Below are 18,701 nucleotides of genomic sequence, written 5' to 3'. Positions count from 1 at the left end.
GATATAGGATGCCCTGATGGGAGTGGTGGTTGAGACAGAATCCATATTGGCTTTCAAAGGAAAACTAGACAAATAAACTTCAATCTGCTTCCTTAGAAATAAACCACAGGAGTATGGGGAAAGAGCAGGCAAATGGTTCTGAAGGGATTGTTCTTAAAAGAGCTAGTAATAATAATAATCCTTGCATTCGATATATCATGTTGTTGAGATGTCTCAAAGTGCTTCACAGAATATACTGTAAAGTGAATTGACTGTGTATTTTCTGGGCGAAACATGGAAGCGGATTGCTAGCCTTTATGGAATCTATAAAGGCTTCGCCACAAAATGTAAGTGTTATTATTCAAGCAAATTCTGAGTTACAATGGCAGTGGAGAAACCTCCTTTATCGGAGAGTTCAGTAAATGGTGGGTCCTTTAAGCAGTGGAATGCTTTGTACGAGTGAGGTTAGGCTTGCGTGGGTTGCTTTCTCTGCTGCTCGACGTTCTGTCATTAGGGAATGCACCAGTTGTTTGGGAAATGCACAGCAAATTGCCACCAGTAGCCTTTTTCAGCTGCCACACAATCTTCCTTTGTTTCTTCCTGCCTCAGCACCCGGGCAATTTATGGCCATTGTCTATATGATGCCACTTTGGCTGCTGTTCCATCCGCATTTGTGAATTAAGTGTCACAAATTCTGATTCCGCAAAACAGTTCGGTTCGGAAACAATCACTTTGACCTCCTTTTTTTTTAATTAGGAGCATCAGAAATTACAAGACCAAATAGAAAAAAAAGCTTGACATCCTTGACAAAGCTGCTCTATGCGATTAGCTGCGTGCAGTTTTGATCAATAACCGTGGAAATTGACAAGCGAGCTTTCGAATCGTAGATGTATGCTAGATTTTGCAGTTTTGAACTTGAAGCAAGGCTGGATGCTCTGAGCGTTTTTGCCTTTGTGGGAAGTTTGTCTTTCATGGTACATTACATGTGAGATAAGGCAATGCTGATAGTTCAGGAGCAGTATGGAAGATATTTATCTCACCCCTCGCTTCCGTAACACCCCTGTTTACCACCATTGAGTTAGAATGTCCACATTCCAGGACTCCCAGACCCCCGCTGAATTCAATGGGAGGCAAGGAATGATATTTTAAATGTAGTCTTTGTTTAGAAGAACTGTCCTTTCCACTGAATTCAATGGCACCGTGTTCTGCCCAGTGGAACGACATCAACCAACTGTAGTCACGTCCCAGACAGCCAACACCATCACTCCCCCCAAAAAATTAGTGGGACAGTCACAACATGTGGACGCGACTAACTGGTGTCAGCACATATTGATATATCTATTGTTGTGACCGGGATGTTGACTTGCTACTGATATTATTGCATTGTGCCACTGTTGATGTTTTTCAATGGAGCAAAGTTTCCATCCGAAAATAAGGTTTATTTCAAATATATTTGACATATATAGATATACATATATATATTTCATATACACTAATACATATCTTGTTTATACGAAACATCCTCCTGACTCGAAAGGAGTCTGACACGAAAGGTTGTTGCTTTTGATATCGTGCCCTATTGCGTCCCAAAGCACTTCACAGAATATATTGTCAAGTGGCGTGACTGTGTATTTTGTGGGCGAAACACACAAGATTCCACACGCAGGAGCAGACAAATTCCACTTGAGTCGGTATTTACTCTAGTTATGTCGGATTTCAGAGCGTCCAAGGAAAAGAAAAATGGCAAATTCTCAAATTTGGAGTCCTGTAGCTCAGTGGTTAGAGCACTCGTCTTGCAAGCGAGAGACCTGGGTTCGATTCCCGGCAGGGCGAAACCTTGAGCAAGTTTCCTTACTCCACACGCCTGATAATAACCCCTCCAAAACAAAAACAATAATAAATTGGTCATTTCAATCCACGACTGTTTGTGAGACACTGCTGTGCGCAATTGGCCGCCGCGTTTCACCCACAAATGTACAGTCAAATCACTTTACAGCATATTCTGTGAAGCGCTTTGAGAAGTTGAGAAGATGTGAAAAGCGCGATATCAAATGCAAGGATTATTATTATTTTGTTAAATACAGCCTTAATTTTGACAGAGCTTTATTTTTTGAGCACCTTGATTCGAAGAATACCAGAGTTCTGTGCAGAACTACCACTCAACTTCCACACCACCTCCAGTCTAAACCATTTGGAGCCCGGAGAAAGGTGTACCCTCAAAAAGTACAGTGGCTCGATGTATCCTTCATCGTTCTTGGAACACAGGTTGAAATATCGACTCAGAACGCAATTGAACATCATTAAACGATATTGTGTTGTCTATCTGCAGTTACATGCAAAGGCGCAGTCTTCCAACAACTCATTTTGATTTAAAATGAGAAAGTCACCGTGCCTTATTTGCTTGGTTGTTCACGACAAATCCCTTTGAACCTCGCCCTTGCTAATTCCATATATTAATGGTGTCTTACAAAATTTGAAAACAAATGGTATGACTAATGGCTTGGCAGTAAATTCCTTGCTTACTGTGTGTATGGCTCTCAGAGGAGCAAATGGAGTGAGTGATTGCGTGAGTGAGCGAGCTCATCCATGTTAGAAGGACAGAACTCCTCTTAAGCAATTTCCTTAGCCTCAACGCAAACACCAGAAGCAAAACTGAAAGAAAACCTTAAAAGCTTATTTTTTTTTTAGTAATTTGTCATTGCCAGTTGCAGTGGGATACTTTCACCTGTCTTTTTTTAACCTTGCGTTTCAATTGATTTACATGTCAGAGGTGAGAGTGTGATTAGAGCCTTATTTGCTGGGAGTTTGGTCTCTGGATATAAACAGTTGGAGGGAATCCCATAAGTCAAGCTTGTGACTGGGGGAATAGAAAGGAGAGTTTCAGAAGAACTTCTTCTCTCAGATGGGGGCATTTAATAAAAAAAGGACAAAGAACATGCAAGGGAAGGGTATTAGAGGGTTTGTGGGAAGAACAGGGAATTGGGTTAGAATTGATATGTGATTAGGATAGATGTCTTCCTTTTGTTGTTGTTGTTGTAGTTCCTTGAAGTTGCTGCTATAAGTACCATGAAATAATGGGCTGAATGGTACCATCTGTAGGGTGCTTTTGTATGGTTCTGTGGTGTCCAGCCTACTCACAGCAACTGAGCGCTGGGCTGATCTCTGGCCGCAGATGACGTCTTACTGGAGTTAGTGAGATGTGGATGGAATTCCCTGCAGAAAACCCAGGTTCACATTGTTGGGGACCAGCAATGCTGTGCCTTCTACGAACAGCAACCTATTCAATCATTTCAGATGCTTTGCAGTTTGGTGGACTTGACTCCAAAGTGGCCACACACCCTCAGCTCATACGCACTGAGGGTGAGGCGAGTAGTTGATTGCCCATTTGCCTAGTTGTCAAACAGGGGAAGGCAAGAGCTCAGTACATGTGTACTTAAGTACATGCACATCGAGCTTTGTTCACTGGCCTCCCACTGCCAGAGGGCTTTCCAATGAAAAGACTGCGTGCTCTTTGTAAGCATTAGAAACTTAAATCTGGTTCACCGGACCTCTTGAGTCCCTATTAAACCTGAAATTTGCACAGACTGTTACACTGCTGTTATCACTACAGCACCAGCAACGTGGGACTCACACTCTCTCTCAGGTGGCCTCTCCACTGACATCAACTCATCAATTTCTTAAGACATCCACAACAATGTATTGCACAGTTGGTGTGTTGCAAAAGACCATTCTGGGCAAGACGTTTTTTTTTAAAATGTGTAAAATATATATCATAGCATGGTTGTTATACTTTCTAGTTAAATACTGAAAACAAGGGAATAGCGCCCAAGATCTTTAAGGTTTTGCACTGCTTGATCACTGAAAATCTTTTATGTATATATATATTTATGTTTCAGTTGTTAACAAAAAAAATCAACAATGCTGTTAAGGAAAAAGGGGTGGGGGGGGGCAAGTTAAAAAATTACTCTGGGAAGTCTAAAGGCTAATATCAAGGTTCTCTAAAGATTCATAAGTGATCATTTTTAATTAATAGCCCTCTACAAATGCAATGAAAACTGGTAACCTTTTCATACAGAGCAGTCTAATAATACAGAAGGGGTTGATGGCTCAAGTCAAGTCATTGTAGACATTTGCTATTAAATGCTGCTGGAAGTCTTTGGAAATAACACACTGCCTAATAGAAACAGAAAATTAGCAATTCTTTATTGCCTCAGGTTAATGCAGACCTTCATAATCTCTTAATCTTGTGCAAAGAGCTAACTGTAGACCAAAAGCAATAAGAACGTCTTGAAATAGCACCAGGCATTTTTTTTTGTAACGGAGAGAAAACGACAGCCAGCAAGCGAGTAAGAGATGTGCTGTGATCTGAAAGGAAAATAATAAAGGGATGGTTTCAGCTCCACAAAGCATTGATTAACTCATCTTGTACTTTATAAATATCGCTTGTTAGACGCCAATAAATGTATTCACCTTTTCCGTGGATTTTTTTTCTTCGCTCTGGCTGTTATATTAGACCGCACTTGATAGGGTCAAATTAGGGCAAGATGTTTATTATTTATCTTATTTCATTGGAGAAATAAGATTGGGGCAAAGTAGTCAAGCCGTGCGATTCTTGCAACAGGCAAAGACTGATGCAGAAAAGAACAAGGAAGCTGGCACGCTTGATACTTCTGTCAGCAGAAGAGACTTGCTTCGGGTATTGGGAACTTGGTATTGTATTTGTCTTTGGACACGATGGTGGAGGGGAAAGGGGTGATCCGTGTGTGTAAAAAAAAAAGTTTATGTTAATTTCGAATCGTAGCTTCCAGTAGATCAGTTTTGTGACAGAACTGGAAAACAGTTGTCACTTGGTGAACGGGGCCTTCTTGTAAGTGAATTAATTATTAATTCCCATCATCAAAAATGATTTGCCTGATGATTTATGATGAGGCTTTGGCTGGAAATCATGTGCCACAGAAGACTTGGTGAGCCGTTGAATGCTTTGTGTTTGTTACATCAGGAATATGCCTTTACCCACTCACTCTCTCCTTTCCTCCCTCCCCATTTTTTGTGTGTGTGTGTGTGTGTGATCTGTTTGATGCAGGTTAATTCTGCATTTAAGTGATTACATTGGGATGGCAGCATGGTTTCAGCTGGGTAGTTGACATTTAATTGCCAAAATCTCCCAGCCATACATGATTCAGCTCTCCATCCCTTGGGATTTTTTTTATATAAAAAAATAATGCAGCATGTCAGAGAGAGAGAAAGAGAGAGAATAAAAAGAGGAAAGAGGGGAGTGAATGAATGAGTGAGTGAAAGAAAAGGGACCCTGCCCTAAGACCCATTTGACAAATGAGAGGCAAGCAACATCAGCACCAGTCGACTGAGTCAGGAGCTCTCTGCTAAGGCAACCACTAATGCTGTGTGTGTGACCAGCCTTTTCTCACTCTGTCATTAGGAGGAGTTGTACATGTTTATTGTCGGGCTGGATGGAGCCTGACTTTGGCTCTGTTTAGAAATTTTTTTTTTATTTCTCCCCCACCCACCCCCACCCAAAAAAAAAAAACCTGTCTCTCTCTCTCTATACATAGACACACAGACAACACACACACACACAGGCAGTTCTGAACCTGCTTTGCAAAAGGCTGCTTTGCTTATCACACATACACACCCACCCCCCATTCCCCCCCCCCCCCCCACCACCCCCCAAAATTAAAGAGATCTATTTATGTAGATAGAGAGAGAGGGAGAGAGAGAGCAATATATTCTTAAATAAGAAATCTCCCCAAAAGCTTGCCTGTTTCAGTGCAACTTTGCACAAAAGGCTGGTTAGATAGCTGAGACTGCCTGCCTGCCTGTGAATTGGTGCTGAAGGAAGAATTCAGGACAAGAGTTGTGTACATTGCACACACAAAAAAAAGCCCCCTCCCTGGTTCTCCAACCACCCCCCCCACCCCAGCCATCCATCCCACCCCATCCATCCATCCCCCCCCCCAGCCATCCATCCCACCCCATCCATCCATCCCACCCCATCCATCCCAAAGCTACAGAATGCAGCATCCTCTAACGGGTGCAACTTGTGTGGCTTTGCCCAACGTGGGAATGTGTCCCCAGCTTTCCTGTGCCTTGACATTTATGTACCTCCAACAGGTAAGGAGACTTTCAATGCCTTTTTGCAGTCATCATTCATATTTATCTATGATATATATATGGGTGTGGGGTTTTTTTAGATATAAACTGGGGAGACAGTGGAGAGAGAGAGAGAGGAGGAGGAGGGGGGGGGGGGTCTTGTCAAAAAGTTGGGGGAATGTTGACACCTTCCAAATCTGGTGGTGGGGGAGAAGATGGGGAACTTGTCGGTTTCGTGGTCTGTGTTGGCATTTAATTTGTTTTTTGCAGATTGGTGTTTATTTTTTCTGGTCCTGGGTTCGTTTTAGAATTTTTAACTCCACCAGTTTTAGTTTTAGTTTTCGTTTGAGACCCTGGGCTGGTTGCTTTTTAATAGGAAAACAGACTGGTTCTTGTTAAATAGAAGGGGTTGGGGGTGGGGGGGATATATATACATATTGTATATGGATATAGAGGTGGGGGGAGAGACAATTGTATAAAAAAAAGTTCAACTTTTTTTTTCAACCCATCTAAATGTAAAGAAGAATCCTTATTTTTAGGATGATTTGATATTTTTATATCTTATATTATTTATATTATTTAATTAAAGAAAAAAAAGTTTGCTGTGCGTGTGTGTATGTGTGTGTGGCAATGTTTTCGAGCCTCCTTTGCCTTTTAGTGGCAGAGGAAATGAAAGTTTATGGATTGAGCTTTGTTAGTTTTGTGACATTGCGAAGTGTCAGACTGGACTGTTAAAGGGATCAAACGTGTCGCTCTGTGAAAGGAAAGCGTGTGTGTGTGTATATATATATATATATGTGTGTGTGTGTGTGTATGTGTGGTTTTTTAATGTGTGTTCTCCTGTTGTGTGTGTATATGTGTGTGTGTGTATATGTGTGTGTGTATAAATGTGTGTGTGTATAAATGTGTGTGTGTATAAATGTGTGTGTGTATAAATGTGTGTGTGTGTATATATGTGTGTGTGTATATATGTGTGTGTGTATATGTGTGTGTGTGTATGTGTGTGGTTTTTTTAATGTGTGTTCTCCTGTTGTATGTGTGTGTGTGTATGTATATGTATGTGTATATATATATATGTATGTGTTTTTTTTAATGTGTGTGTATATGTGTGTGTGTATATATATGTATGTGTTGTTTTAATGTGTGTTCTCCTGTTGTGTGTATTTTTTTGTGTGTGCCGAATGAATATATTTTGTTAAACGGGTTAACCCAAGTAATAAGACGGTGTTGATGCTCATTCTGATGCTGTTATCATATCAACAAGCAATGCTGCAATTCACATTGTATGCCTTTTTTTTTCTGGCATCATTTCCCCCCACCCCATTTCTCTTCACATCCTACCATAACAACGGGGAAAAAAAGAGATTTCTCTTTCATCTCGATTCGTGGCAAACAAAACGAGTGAGGTTTTAGTGCTTGGTTCATATTCTATTTATTTATTCCCTTCTCCCTTTTTATTTCCCCCTCTCCCCAGCAAGTTCATGTTTTGATCATCCTATTCCCTGGGTTGGGGGAGTAGGGGGGCGTCTGCAACTGGTATTGTGTGCTAATAGGAACACATAACTTTGGCTTCTGACCTTCACCTTGACAGTGTCAAAACAATGCTATATATATATAAACATTTTAAAGAGTCTCTTCCCCCTCCCACTCGCTCCCCTTATTTATATATTGTTTGTCCAGCAATCCACAGCCACACATAATAATAATAATAATCCTTGCATTTGATATAGCGCTTTTCACGTCGGGAGGACGTCCCAAAGCGCTTCACAGAACACACTGTAAAGTGAATTGACTGTATATTTGTGGGCAAACGCGGCAGCCAATTGCGCACAGCAATGTCCCACAAACAGTCGTAGATTGAAAATGACCAATTTATTTTTGTTTTGGAGGGATTATTATTAGGTGTGTGGTGTAAGGAAACTTGCCCAAGGTTTCGCCCTCTGCCTGGAAAACTATATTAAATATGCAAGAGCATTGCTGTGCTTAACTGTTATCCCTTTTCATCTTCTTTTCATCCCAAATTTCTGCTTTGAAAAGTTGCTGAGGCAGGATGTTCAGGCACTAATTTGTTTGGGAGGCAGCTGATATCAGAATGTGTCTCAGTAAATAAAGAAACAAGGTAAAATAATGCCGGGAAGCTACATTGAATGAATTTTTCGATTCTTTTATTTAAAAAACAGCACCTTCTGTAAAACACTGCACAGAAAATGCGTCAAATGCAAATTTGAGTCTTAATACAAATGAGAACAATCTATTGCAGATTGAATCAGTGTAAAATCATCAGTGTATTAAACTCCTTCAGTGAAAGGATTGCAGGGACTTTCTAAGAACTAAATATTGCAGTAAACCTATTGACTGGGCTGTGTATGGCACAAAGCACCTGAATATTTTAAACTCCATCAGACATCATGAAGCAGTTTTAATGGTCCTTACAGTTGATTGCTTTGACTTATAAAGGTCACTCAAGCTCATAAAACGATGGCTTGCTTACAGTGGTTCAACTTTATGAGAGCAAAGGGGAGGGAAAGGGGGAGTTTAGGGCTGGTGATATGAACCGTGGGGTCAGGGCAACTTAATGGGAAGAAAGTGGGAGGATAAAAGATGGTGTAAAATTAGAGAAAGATAACGATGCTCTTTAATTTTTAGTTCTGTTGTGTTGTTTTCTCCCCAGACGTATTTAAATTATTTGGTTTGGAACTGTCCAAAACACACCTTTGGCAATCAAGCGGAGAATCTTAAGTCGGATTTCACCCTCTCGACCCGTTTCAGCGATTTGCATTAACGTTGCTAATATTTTAAACGTCCGATTGGTGGTGCCTTCAGGAGGGAGTTCAGTCCGTCATTCTATTTTTTGGGGGTTCCTAAGCAAATTTCTTCCCTCTTCCGCGAAATAGATTGGCTGTTGTTGCTTTGCCCTGCTCTCATGCAGCTCAGTGCACACTGACTTACTGGCTCATTGACTTGACCTCCGTCACAGCTGTAATGCTGTTTGTCAGTGCTGTGTCTCTCAGTACTGTGCGTTTAAGCATGACATGATTTGTGTTGCATGTAACGTTTAATCCTGCACCGTGGGCAGAATTAACTTAAAAAAAANTGTGCATCTGGTCCCCAATCCCTTTCTCGTTGCTGCTGAAGTCCAAGCTGAGCTAACCTCACTGCTAAAAGCCAAATGCCCTGTTTTTTTGTTTTCCTCCCCAATGTTTAAAGTGGTGCCAGGCTTTAACTTTACATGTTGCAGGGAAGCATTTGAAACAGCCCAAATAGCTAATCATTTTACTGATAAAGCGCTCCCGACTTGAAAGGCGCTATACAAAATGTAAGTTGTCGTTGATGCTCAAAGGGAAGCAAATGCAGCCTCATGTGCTTGTGTTATGACACTGATCGTGTGAAAGGAATTTTGCCTATCAAGTAAGTTTTGGACTCATTACTTTCGGGTTTTTTTCATATAAAAGATCTATAAATCAGAGCAAATCCGATTAAACGCCTTGTTAATTTACTTCTCAGGACCACCTTTCTAGCTATGAGACTTTGTCTTGTAAAGGAACTTCCAGTCCATTGCACAGCATGCAGTTTGTTGAGTGATCTGTTAATTTTTCTTTTCTTTTATCTTTAATGATGATGTATACAGTATGTTTTGAGAAGTGAAATATTTGCACAAAGGCTAATGGTTGTGCAAATGAAGTCATTTCTCACATTGGGTACCATAATCTTCAAGTTAATTGCAGGAGTGGCTTCACTCTAACTCTTCTGGGATGGTTATTACAAACTCTGGAACTTTTTAAGCTCGACTCTTAGGAGTCTTAATAAAAGACCCTATTCTGGTGCTATAAAGCTCTGCTTTTCCTTTCCGTCCCTTTACTCCGCAGACGTTAAGTATTACGAATGGGGGAAAGGTTTGTGTCAAGTCCAAATAATTATAATTCTTTTGTTTCTCCCCCACCTCCTCCACCTCGCTTCAAAGTTTTTATTATGGTAATTTATTTCATGTTGGTTACCTTTCACACACATTACGTGTTGAGCTTTATTGATGTTTGAAGTGTTTCCTGCAAGGATACAGAAGTGTGTTACTTTCAGGCCTGAATTATTGAAGTCTCAGCAGGACAGGAGTCATTTGCAAACACACCAATTTTCTGCGACTCCTGAGAATCAGAAAAACCTAACGTATCGCTGCTACAATCATTTTACTTTGCAACAATATTCATATCGTGTGGGTGTAGAGACTATGGTAAATTAATTGCGTATCCGTCCTGCTGTTTGGATGATTTATTCAACATTTCAGTTTTAAATGTTTTATTACATTTAAACGCACCAGGTAAACAGAGAACATACTAAGGAGATGGAATTAACTTCCGGCCTGCTCATGTCAGAAACGGAGACAGGAGGAGGCCATTCAACCCATCGAGCCTGTTCCACCAGTTTATTAGATCTTGACAGAACTTTAATTCCCAATGCCCTTCCTTTTTTTTTTCACATACCCCTTTATTCCTCTACTGTCCCAAGTCTCTCGCGCTCTCTCTCTTTTAAACATCCCTATTGTTGTCAAACTGTAACTTTTCATGACTTTGCTCATAGTTCAAGTGGAAGTTCAAAAATCATTCCGTCTTCTTCCATTGCCCTGAAGAATCAATATCATGGGGCACACACATTATCATGAGCCTTGCCGGATATCAGTGAAAGCTCCACGGGGCATTGATTAATTATTACCTGAAATACAAATGACATTGGGGCTCAAGATTTTATAACAAGTAATGATAATTACCCTTGCAATTGACATCGCCCCTTTCATGTCATTGAGAGGTTTGAAAGCGCTTCACAGGATATACTATCAAGTGGAGTGACTGTGTGTTTTGTCGGTGAAATGGCCACAGTGAATTAGTGCCACCAAGTCTGCACCAGTCAAGTGGAAGCCATGTTAATACTAGGAGAAACTCTGCTTGCAGCCGGGAGGGGTAATTTTCCACATTGAGTCCATTAGTGAAGTGGTGAACTAAACTATTATTAACTATTAATTATACTGCTATTAAGCTCTGCCTTGTGTTGCTGAATAATTCACATTTTTAAAATAAATAAGCATTGCTGAAACCACGGAGAGATTTTAAGAACAAAATCAGGCATTTACTCTTCATAGTAATTGTCCTTAAGGACAGAACACATATTTTAAATCCACCTGGATTTTGCCCTAGCTCACCTGGGGATATTTGTGTGTGTTGTGTGTGTGTGTGTGTGTGGTGTTTTCTGACACTCATTGTAATATAGTTCAAATAGGATGGAGGTAGAATCTCTGGAATGTAAACAAAAATGCATCCTGCCTAAGTATGTAGGATAAAATACCGATCAATATTACTGCTTGTGAGATGTTACTGTGTGCAAGTTGTCATTTGCCTAAAAAATACAGTCACTACACTCCACTGAAAAAATTCTGAAGCGCTTTGAGATATTTCAATGTGATAAGGCTATACATCAAATGCAAGGGTTACTATTATTAAGCACTTTGAGACAGTTTGAGATAAGGTACCACATCAAATACAAGTAATATTATTATAATACCCTTCAGTATAATGCACGAGTCCTAAATGGAGAGAAAAAAAATTGCACATTTGCATTTAAAATTTAACATGCATTCAGCAAATAAATAAAGAAAAAAAAGTGGAATAGTTTTAAGGTTTAATTGAAACTAGGTTTATGGCACCATCGGAGCGGTCTGATCTAGACTACAGCTTGTAATTTTATTCTCTTGTATGTTTCGACCTACAGTGTGCTCAGTGTAACCAGGTCAGCTGAGAACTTGGGAAATATCACTCACTGAGACCAGAAGACCTAGAATATCAGCTGAGCCCAGAATTCGATTCCCCTGTTGATGATTTTCCAGGTTTAGGAACATTTACTGACCTTCGTGCGTGAGATTATTACACTCTGGTTCATAGATTTATGGACCAGAAGGGAATTTGTAGCTCTCGCTCACCAAGGTCCGTATATTTACAGCCGATCAATGACTCCACTGGTATCTTGCGAGAAACCCAATACTATAATAAAACTCCAGGTGTAGTTTTTCTTTTAAACTTCTTTAAATGTTATTTTGATTCACAAGCCCCCAAAAATTCTCCTCTGTAAGCAATACATTCATAATTGGAGTCCTGTAGCGAAGTGGTTATAGCACTTGCCTTACAAGCTGGAGGACTTGGGTTCTGTTCCCAGGCGGATTGAAACCTTGGGCAAGGTTTACTCCACACGCCTCTGTTTGCCTAGCAAGGAGGAACCTGGTTGTTAGTCGTTTGGCAGATCGCTTTCTGGGTAATGATCCCGCAAAAAAAAAAAAAAAATCATTTGGTCACTCAATTCACGACCGTTTGTGGGGACACTGCTGTGCACAATTGGCTGCCGCGTTTCGCCCACAAAATATACAGTCAATTCACTTTAGAGTATATTCTGTGAAGCGCTTTGAGCCGTCTCGACGATGTGATAAGCCGCTATATCGAATGCAGGGATTATCATTATCAAATGTTTGTGGCTTGAAACTCACTTTGCCCAATTTTTGCTTCTCCTGGTGTTATTTGATGGTGATTTCCACGTGAAAACATGCAAACACTGTTGTGCCTGCATGATTGAAGGAAGTCCACATTACTGATGCTCACTTGCCATCTGTTTCTCCTGCAGCTGAGGACTGTAATTGTTCAATAGCTGATGGATATGGATTGAAAGAACAGTCTCTTTGAGGTGATAAAATGCATCAAACGAGAAATGAATTTCAGTGCCTCGCGGAGCAAATTGTTTGTTTAATTGTGGTGGCAGCGAGTAAGATTCAAGGAATGTAAAAATGGCCACGTTTCTTGCTTTATGGCCCTTTCAAGTTGTCCTTTTGAGTATTTTTTGCTATTTTATTGTGCCATTTATTGTTGGATGGGTCTAGATTTTTTTTAAAAATAGCATTGATGCAGAGTCAAAGAGATTTTAGGAAAGTATCAGGTCTTTGCTGTTTACAGTCATTGTTCTCGATTTAAAACATGAAAAAGATCCATCTTTCTGTCTGGTGGTAAAGGCATTTCAATGGCAGGGATGTTATCAAAACATATATTGATGCTTATAAAAGCAATGCCTGGACGAGATTGTAAAATTCTTTATAATTTACAGGCGAATAAATGATGAATTATGGCTCGGAAGCTGCCTGACGATCGTGTTGACTTTGCTGTAGAAATGCAAAAACAAATGGAAATGTTTTCAAATTTAAAAAAAACAAAAGGCACAATTTCGGCTTCAAAGGCGTTCTGTTTGGTTGTACAATCTCTGGAGGGGATGTGATTTCCGGTGGTACGTGGAGCTAGGGTAATTCATCTTAGTTTGGCAGATTTTTCAGCAATGACTGCACGGCAAATAAAATTAGACTTTAGTTGTGCGTGTCTTAATCTCTGCGTACTTTCTCTCCCAAAAAGATGTGCCTTCTATTTGGTGGGCTGCATCAGTTTGGTGTTTAATACGCATTCCTCAGGAGGAAAACTGTCACTCTCCCAAGCACATCAGTCACTTAATGATGACCGTATGCAACCCAGAACAATTGACTTATTTCGCATTTCGCTTCCCCTCCTTCTCTGTCAAGACTGAAGCCCCAATGAATTTAATTAGGGAATAAAATAGCATATTTAATGTTGGTGCCGCAATGAAGTAGTGGTACCCGCTGCCTTTGGTCTCTGTGCTGTAGCAGGCTCCAGCTGTGTGGAGATCCCGTTGAGTTTTGATCCTGTTCCTTTTGTGAAATCTGACACGTGCTGAATAGAAATTAACCGGCTGCTGGTGAGAGACAATCTGACTTTTTGACTTCGAAGGGGATTCAGAGCCACGTTGAAAATGCGTCTTGTAATCTGAACGGTTGTTCTCTGGCTCTGATCAGCCCCGGACTGTAAACGGAGAGACGTTTCGAGAGGACGATGTATGAAAAGAAAGGTAAATTAGTTACGCACGAAGCTGAATGCCTTTCAGATAGGATCATTTTTGTCATTCCACTTCCCCCAAACCCTCTACCCCACCAGAACACATGAGGAATGTTATCAGGAAAGCTGATAAACAGTAATTTAAAAACTGCCTATCCACAATAAAAATATTTGCCGGGCAGGGCGAAACCTTAGGCAAGTTTCTTTACTGCAATTGCCTCTGTTTACCTCGCAGTAAGTAGGAACCCCGTTGTTAGTCTATTGGGATCACTTTTCCAGGGGTAATAAGCCCTTTTTAAGAAAAAATTGGTCACTCAATCCACGACTATGTGTTGGACGCTGCTTTGCGCAATTGGCTGCCACGTTTCGCCCACAAAATATACAGTCAATTCACTTTGCAGTATATTCTGTCAAGCGTTTTAAGACGTCTCAAAGATGTGATAAAACACTATATCAAATGCAAGTATTATTAAAAAATCTACTTGTGGTTTGATCACAAGCAAAGGTTTTTAAAAAAAGCATAAAACAATAAAAAATCTTTAACTTTCGTTTCATTGACTGAGCGAAATTAACATGCAGTACGTAGGTAATACGATAATAATGCTACGTTTATCCAGGGTAAATTCTGCTGAAGTGTCAGGATAAATAATTCATGTTTGTAAAGAAAACAGACCAGATGATTTTTAAAACTCTGCCGACTGCATTAATTGTGGAAGAGCAAAAGTGTGACTTGCGAGTGCTGCACCTGCTGTAATTAAATAATTCATCCTGCTGGAATTAGCTATATTTGCACAAAATAAAAATAAAAATTAAGCTGTGAGAAATCATTGGAGAGAAACAGTGTAATAACACAACAAGCCTGTTCCGTGGGGGAGGAGGAGATTTTTGAAGAGATGGGGAGGGTTTCATTATTTCGAGCTGCAATCTTTCTATTTTCTCTGATTATTTATTTAACTGAAGGGTTTGTTATGGGCAGTTTAAAAGAAATTAAAAAAGGTGGCCAGACTAAATCACTCCCAGTCTCGTTGCCCAAATTCCGTGCTCGTAGAAACATTGGAATCTACAGCAGCGCAGAAGGAGGCCGTTCGGCCCATCAAATCCACACACTCTGACAGAGCAGGTATTTCGCTGCACCTCAGCTTATATAGTTACTGTAATTATTTAATTTCGCCCATGAAATACACAGTCAATCCATCATACAATATATTTTTGTGAAGCAAGTGCTTCGAGACATCTCAATGATGTGATAAGGCGCTATCTCAAATGGAAAGATTAATATTATTTTCCCTAATACCCCTTCAAGCCCTGTTCTTTCATATTCCTGTCTACTTCACTCTTGAGAGCCACAATGGACTCTGCCTTTACCATCACATCCCGACTACTCTGAGTAAAAGAATTCCTCCTAAATTCTCTTTTCACTGTTCGTGTAGCTACCTTACAACTAAGTGCCCCCCCTTATTATTCTGTACATCTCTATCGGGTCCTCCTAAACCCCCTACCAACCTGCCCGCTCCCTCCGCTCAGCCGGCTCCAGCCTTCTCCAGTCCCCCACCCCACCATTGGCGGGAGAGCCTTCAGCCATTCTGCCCCCAACCTCTAGAATTCCATTCCCCAGTCACTCCGCCTCGCCCCCTCCTTAGCCTCCTTTAAGTCCCGCCTCAAGACCCACCTCTTCGACCATGGCATCAGTCACCCCCCTTCCCCTCCGCTCCCTTCCCCTCCCTTGACTCCAACTCGGGTCTGAAATACTGTCCCCTGTCCAGCACCTTGGGACATCCTCCCAACATGAAAGGCTCTATACAAGTGTAATCTTATTGTTGTTCTCCCCTCATCCTTTTCCGCTCCAATAAAACGAGTACCAATCTCTCCTCATAACTATAACACTGCGTCCCCAGAATTGTTCTTGTACACCATTTCTGCACCTCCCTCTAAGCCCTTTCCTGAGATGCTCATGAACCATTTTCCACTGACCTCCACCCTCTCTGCCTTGCCCTCACTGCCACAAAATAAAGTGACTTTGTTTTACTCTTAACTACATACTCCCTATTACAATAGGTCTGTAAATGTCTTTTAAACACTACAACACCCAATGTCCAGCAATACGGCAATGTCTAGATGTTTACCCTGAGCAAAACCTGGTGGCCATTTGGAGCTGTACGTCATTAAAAGAGTTAAACAAATGGAGAATTGAGCAGCAAGACTGTTGGACTGTTTGGATGTTGTGCCATTGGGAATGATCATTGTCAGTGGATTCCACAGTGGTTCAACCGGTTTTGTCACCATTTGCTTCTGCCCATACTAGGCTTCAGTTATCGGAAGAATCCAAACAATTTCTGATTACTTTTGAACTTTGTGGTCTCTCAGGACTCCCCCCACCACCCCCCATAAACGGTCCTTGGATCCCTGGATGGGACATTTAATTCAGACTTAGATTCACACTTAACAATGGTCGGTTCAGACCAAAATGCTCTGGAAGATAACTTACTTCAGAGTCAACAATGTGTTCGCTCTACTCTAACTAATGGAGGTTCCCACAAAACTGGATCAGCTCTTCTCGAGAGCTTTATGGTTAATTATAGGCAATTGTTAGTCCCCTCTGCGGCAGGCCATGACTTTGAATGCCCTTTGGGGAAGCTAGTCCAGGGGCTGGTGCTGAACTTGGGAAATGGACTCAAGTTTTGTCCAGCTTGCTGGTCTTCTGCAAAGGTCATTTCAGTCCCTCGAATACTTTCTCATGGTTTGCTGCCTTGCTCTCTACCCAACTCTGAGCTTATTCCAAAGCATTAGTTGTATTTTGTTACCGTTTCTGCATCTTTGTGCTGCGATTATTTTTTTTAAGATCCATCTGAACAGGTACAAAGGTTTGGTTTTGTAGAAGGTAGAACTTGGTTTTGTGCCTCACCTTAAGGATGGAATCTCCGACCGTGCAACACTGCCCGAAGTGTTGCACAAATGAGCTCAAGGTCCTGACTGGGAGCTTGAACCCACGACCTTATCTTCTGACATAAAAGGCGAGAGTGGTTCTGACTGAAACCAGGACAGAATCTAAGCGTTCTGAATTACACCTTGGTTTCTAGTCCTTTTTCGCAATAGTCATGCTGCTAAGTACAATGTGGCTTAAACAATGGAATAAAGTAAAATTGATTTGAACTATATCATAATCTTAAATTGCTTTCTCTTTTACTTCATTCAACCTTCCCACAAGGTTATGCCTGTGTAGGAGCCGCAAGTGATAGCAATAAAGGTGCATAAAAGTATTCCTTGCAGTTTACAAATGCGTTAATGCCAAATATAATGTTTTAAAGGATGAGGGGCAAAGGGTTAGTGTTTAGCTTGGATAAATCTTGACAGTATTTGTGACCACTTTTGATCACCCCACTTTAGGAATTGTATGACAAATTGCACCCACTTCTACAAAATTAACAACTTGTCCTCAAAGAACATCAGTGTTCGAATTATTTCAGGCAGCCAAAGTGACAAAACCCTGCCAGAAGTGAGCTCGAACTCTCTTTCAAAGAGAGAAGGCAAACAGCCAGTTTGGATTTAATTACATTCACAAGGAGTGAGTGGTGAATATGTGAAATGGAGTATCCAGGGAGGTGGTGGTGGTGGTGTGGTGTCAGCAGATTCAAGAAGGAATTAGATAGCTATTTAGCAAAGAAATCGATCTGAGGGGTATGGGAAATCGAGCAGCGGGTGTGCAATGATCTCTTTTGGCCCTTGATGCTCTTGAGTTCCTACAGGCAAAAGAGCTCAAACAACCACAAGTGAGTCAAAGTGGAACAGGGAGCGCTATGTGGAAGGTTGTTGTGTTTTTTTTGAGAAATACTGCATCCAGGCAAAAAGCCACATCACTTATTTGCTGTGCGACAAGAACTGCCAATACGGCCCTAGGGAAACATCAGATATATCCTTGGCGTCCATTGCCAGCTTAAGAGGTCTGGAAATTCAAGCTACTGCTGGAGGCTGAGAACCCAGACCTCACAGAGTATTGGGTACTTTTCTGGCATTGCCACCCTCGCTGGTCTTTCTTTTTTTTTTTTCTCTCTCTCTACCATTCCTATTTTCTCGATGACTTGCCCCTCATGTGGCCATTGCCACAGAAGGGTGACCTGCTCCCTTTACGACTCCTGTTAATTTCCCATGGAAGGGACTCGCAGCCCCTATACTGTGTGGCAGAGCACAGGCGACGTGTGGACCTCTGTTCCATCCCATCATGGCTGAGTGGTTTGATGGAGTCAATAGTCACAAAAATATCCATTGGTGTCCAGGGTACAGGACAATAAGAATATAATAATCCTCGCATTTGTAGTGTAATGCCCAAATTCTGTTGGCATAGAGACAGCTAATACTTTCAGTGGTTGTGAAGGTTAACACTGTGGGCCCTGGTTTGGGAGGTGGAGAGGAGGAGAGAGAGCGAAGAGGAGGAAATCATCTGAACTGAGATCACCCATTGACTTGGAACTGACACAGCAGCGCTCACACCTGCTGGCCGCCATGTGTCAAGTCACTGATCTTGGGAGAGCTGCAGGGGAAAAGAAAAGACAACTGGACGATGAATTAACCTGGGTTACCCTTGTATTCCATACGAGCGACAGAGTGGGGGGAGAAGAGAGAGGGAGAGAAGCTTGTTTGGGTGCTTCCGAAGCCTTTGTCTGCTCACAGCCTGTTGGAGAGAGTTTTGTGTGAGCA

At 41.3% G+C, this 18,701-nt stretch overlaps 1 protein-coding gene and 1 non-coding gene across 11 annotated transcripts in view; both read left to right on the top strand.

Moving 5' to 3' along the window:
- Positions 1-18,701, top strand: part of rbfox1 (RNA binding fox-1 homolog 1) — a 642,946-nt gene that overhangs the window by 427,219 nt on the left and 197,026 nt on the right. The window lies entirely within an intron of this gene.
- On the top strand, positions 1,741-1,812 carry trnaa-ugc. The gene has a single exon. It is a non-coding gene; the product is annotated as a tRNA-Ala (tRNA).

Source organism: Callorhinchus milii, unplaced genomic scaffold (assembly GCF_018977255.1).
Source record: "Callorhinchus milii isolate IMCB2004 unplaced genomic scaffold, IMCB_Cmil_1.0 Scaffold16, whole genome shotgun sequence".
NCBI classification, from domain to species: domain Eukaryota; kingdom Metazoa; phylum Chordata; class Chondrichthyes; order Chimaeriformes; family Callorhinchidae; genus Callorhinchus; species Callorhinchus milii.
Note: the sequence above shows the minus strand (reverse complement) of the source record. Positions and strands in the feature narration are given on the sequence as shown.